The sequence below is a fragment of the Palaemon carinicauda genome, chromosome 34 (genome assembly GCF_036898095.1).
Source record: "Palaemon carinicauda isolate YSFRI2023 chromosome 34, ASM3689809v2, whole genome shotgun sequence".
In the NCBI taxonomy this organism is placed as follows: domain Eukaryota; kingdom Metazoa; phylum Arthropoda; class Malacostraca; order Decapoda; family Palaemonidae; genus Palaemon; species Palaemon carinicauda.
The window spans coordinates 31,684,847-31,689,846 of record NC_090758.1 but is presented as its reverse complement, the minus strand read 5'-3'; the positions used below and the strand labels follow the sequence as shown (position 1 = coordinate 31,689,846).

At 29.3% G+C, this 5,000-nt stretch overlaps 1 protein-coding gene across 1 annotated transcript in view; it reads left to right on the top strand.

Annotated features, from left to right (window-relative positions):
- Window positions 1-5,000, top strand: part of LOC137626797 (uncharacterized) — a 783,811-nt gene that overhangs the window by 777,536 nt on the left and 1,275 nt on the right. The gene's annotated exons all lie outside the window — the stretch shown is intronic.

The following is a 5,000-nucleotide window of genomic DNA, read 5'->3' as shown; positions in this document are numbered from 1 at the left end:
CCTTAATAATAATAATAATAATAATAATAATAATAATAATAATAATAATAATAATAATAATAATAATAATAATAATAATAATAATAATAATAATTATTATTATTATTATTATTATTATCATTATTATTATTATTTTCATTGTATTTAAAGTAATTAATACATGGATAATAGAATGAGATAATAATATTAATAATAATAATAATAATAATAATAATAATAATAATAATAATAATAAAAATAATAATAATAATAATAATAATTATTATTATTATTATTATTATTATTATTATTATTATTATTATTATTATTATTATTATTATTATTATTTTCATTGTATTTAAAGTAATTAATACATGGATAATAGAATGAGATAATAATAATAATAATAATAATAATAATAATAATAATAATAATAATAATAAAGAATCCATATAGCACTAATTATCAATTAAAAATATATTAGAAGAGATTAGTAAAAACTTATTACCATTTACAAAATGAAGGTTAACAACAAAATAATTAACCCTGTTATTAGTGAAGTGTTGTAATATAGTCTGGAACTTTTAGCAGTGTTAATAATTGAAGGGAATATTAACTGCATGATTTAGGTGACCCACATTTAATGAGGCAGAAACAATCCTAGTTATCAAGTTTAGCGAATATTTGCGATTTGCTTTAAAGGAAAACATCGCTAAAATTATGAACACTGAAAATATATTCATAATTATTATTATTATTATTATTATTATCATTATTATTATTATTATTATTATTATTATTATTATTATTATTATTATTATTATTATTATTATTATTATTATTATTATTATTTTTATTATTATGAATAAGTTTCCGTAAAGTAGATAGAAATAAAAAGAACTATATTGAACAAGATGAAAAAATAGGTGAGAGAGAGAGAGAGAGAGAGAGAGAGAGAGAGAGAGAGAGAGAGAGAGAGAGAGAGAGAGAGAGAGAGAGAGAGAGCGAATATTTGCGATTTGCTTTAAAGGAAAACATCGCTAAAATTATGAACACTGAAAATATATTCATAATTATTATTATTACTATTATTATTATTATTATTATTATTATTATTATTATTATTATTATTATTATTATTATTATTTTTATTATTATGAATAAGTTTCCGTAAAGTAGATAGAAATAAAAAGAACTATATTGAACAAGATGAAAAATAGGTGAGAGAGAGAGAGAGAGAGAGAGAGAGAGAGAGAGAGAGAGAGAGAGAGAGAGAGAGAGAGAGAGAGAGAATGTCTTATGCAACTTCATAATATTTCCTGATAGTTTTGGAGCTTTTCCGAATTATGCATCAATTTTGGAAAATAAGACAGACCTGGTTGTTTTCTCAAAACATCTATCAATTTTGTAAAGAAAAGGAAACATCCTTTAATTAATTCTGATATTCATATTGCTAATAAAAATATTTTTGTTCAATATATCCAATTCTTATGTTATTTTTTTATGGTTATCAGTTATGTTAAAGACTTTTAAGAGTATAATATTCAATCTATCAAATCTCGGTCATCAGACTTGCTAAAAATACTTATCAATCGTGTTGAAGACAATTTGAACTAATGTGTACTAAATGTAGCCATAACAATGTTGGATTATTTCAAAATTAAAACATTAATTATGTATTATTTACTTCCAGTAAATACTTCCAAGCAATTAAAGACTTATAATTCCTCCGCATGCAAATGTACTGGAAGACGAACAGACGATGATACTCGGTCGACAATTTCAGAGGAAAGATGATATTCTGACAGACCATGAGATACCTGCCAGATGTACGACAGAGCTAATAAACGTATGTGGACCGTTTCTACTCGATCGTAGGATGGTGTTATAACTATGCCAAATGTAAGAGAGAGAGAGAGTTTCTAGACCTTCATTTTCTTCGTCTTTAGCTTTTACATATTTCCATGTGAGGTTGATGTTTTCTATCTGTGTTTTGAGATGCGTTGAAAACATTCTTTCAAAAGAACTCTCGATTGAGACCTTCTATGTAGAATCAAGAGTTGAAAACATGCTTTGAAAACGGGATTAGGTTAAGACTTCCCCTTGGAAACAGGGCTGAGTTGAAACCTGTTCAAGGAAAAGTTGAAAAAATCCTTTGAAAGGGAGATTCAGTTCGCTGATAACGCTGTTGCCTTTAAACCATTTAACGAAAAACGGTATGGTTGAAGATGTCAATTGGAATTAAGTGGGTTTAGATCCCATAAGAAAAAGATATGGCCTGAAAAAATACATTGAAAATTAGTATGTCTAGGTATCTTAACAAGTGTTTGCTTTAGAAACGTTTCAAGTAAAAGGGTAGAGTTGAAAACATCCCTAAAAATGGGATACGTTTAGTTCCCTTATAACAGGGATGCTTTGAAACCTTTCCAAGGAAACGGTAGGGATTAAAAAGTCCCTTGATAAACAGTAGGATTTGATTTCCTTAACAGGGGTTGCTTTGAAAGCTTTCCATAAATATTTTAGCGTTGAAAACATTCATTGAAAAGAAGTAAGTTTAGTTCACTTATAGAAGGGTTTCTTTGCAACCTTTCTAGGAAAATACTATGGTTGAAAACATCCATTGATAACAAGCAAGTTTAACTTCCTTATAAGGTATTTGCCCTGAAAACTTTTCAAGGAAAAAGGTAGAGTTGCAAATATCCCTTGAAAATTAGTGGGATTAATATATCATAAGTGGGTTGTTTTAAAACATCTCCCTCTGATCTTTGGCATTCCCCTTCAGTTTCCATCCATATTTATGTTCATGAAACTTTTACAGACATGGCCCACTGGCCGTCACATAACATGACCAACCCACTATAGTCTCAATATTTCCTCTTTATTACTGATCTTCCAATCACATCGTTTCTGATTATATCTCTCTCTCTATTCTACACGTCCATATAATACCGTAGTATTTTCTTTTACTATTTCCTGTTTTTAGGCTGTCCTTCTCTTATTAATCTCATCACCAAAAATCATTACTATGCGAATTCATCTCCTAGAAAAATTTACTGTAATTTTCTCAATGATTCTTCTATCACAAAATATTTCTGATAGCATTCTATCATTCCTCAAGCAGACCATATTCTGATACCATATACACTATCCTTTTCGGTCACGTCCAGCAGCTTGCCCGTACCTCTGTTAGGGTGATAGGGAGTAGGGAGTAGTCATACCTTGTAGAGGAGGTTTTGTTTGCGTGCATGTACATGCTTTTATAAATATCTAACCATCAATTTACGCAAGTCGCATACACCAAATAAAGACAAGAGTAATGGCGTAAAGATGAAAATAATTCAATATGCAAAAACGCCATATATACCACACGTATGATTCTCCTCTTAAACTGACCTGACTCATTTCCAGCGTGTCGTTTGACGTTATTCTGACTTCAGTCTTTAGCTGCAAGATCCCAAATTCTCCCAACCTAAATGTCTTGGTTTGATGCTTCCTTCACCCACGTCCATCTCGCTGGCCCCTATCTCCATTTGAGACATCCCAGATACAAGAGATCGCCTTTGCTATTTCTCATCGCGGAGTAGAGAGAGAGAGAGAGAGAGAGAGAGAGAGAGAGAGAGAGAGAGAGAGAGATGAGAGAGAGAGAGAGAGGTCTAATATCTTTTTCTTAGACCCAGAAAGCACAAGCCAAATGGTAAATGGAGATTAACAATTTAACAGCTGAATTTCAGACTACCTGACAGTGCCACGTTTATGGGTTTGCATGAGAGAGAGAGAGAGAGAGAGGAGAGAGAGAGAGAGAGAGGAGAGAGAGAGAGAGAGGGGGGGGGGGGTTATATATATACAACTTCAAGGGAAGCATTTTGCACGTATCAATAATAATAATAATAATAATAATAATAATAATAGTAATAATTATATACAAGATAGGTGAAGAAAAGAATATTTAAAATGAAAACAAAGAACCTCCAGATTTGGAGAATTAATCAAATTCAATTAACCCAAACTGAAGAGCATCTCATTAAATGAGGAGCCGTTACAGAGACAAAACCTCTCCCGAACTACTACATTGACTCGAGACTTGCAACATAGATCGCAAACCTCCTCCAGTCTCCATTCCAGGAGACAATTCGAAAGAGATTTTTTAATTGGAAACAAATATATTTTCTTTGCTCGGATAGTGAAGCCAATTATCGCGAATATTGGAGTCTCTGAGGCAAAGATTCGAAGTGTTGCGGTAAAGACTAACCCAGTCACTGTCTATATAAGCTTGCCGACCAGGGTTCGATTCCCGGCCGGAGCCAAGCTCTTGTCTTTGTGAGATTTCGCCTGGGGCTCTGATCCCGAGGTCGTTAAGAGAATCCAGACATTAATATATCAAAATATATATGGCTTATTTGAATATGAAAAACACGTAAAAATTTGCAAAATTTATCATATATATATATATATATATATATATATATATATATATATTATATATATATTATATTATATATATGTATGTATATATATATATATATATATATATATATATATATGTATATATAAACATATATATGTATATATATATATATATATATATATATATATATATATATATATATGTATATATATATATATATATATATATATATATATATATATATATATATAGATATATATGTATATATATATAGATAGATATATATATATGTATATATATATACATACTTATATATATATTTATATATATATATATATATATATATATATATATATATATATATATATATATATATATACATTGTTATATACTGTGTTTGTGGGCATGTAGAATATCTGATTGGTCAGATTATCACGAAATATATTTGTGATACGAATACTAACGCCATGGCTTTCTCAATAGATCTAACTGGACAGAACAAGCAAGAATTTCCTGGCCTCTCTGGAAATCAAATCTGAGTTATCTCTGCGCAAACTTATGAGTAATTTTTTTTTTTCGAAATGATATTTGATTCACACCAAGATGAGGCTAGCTG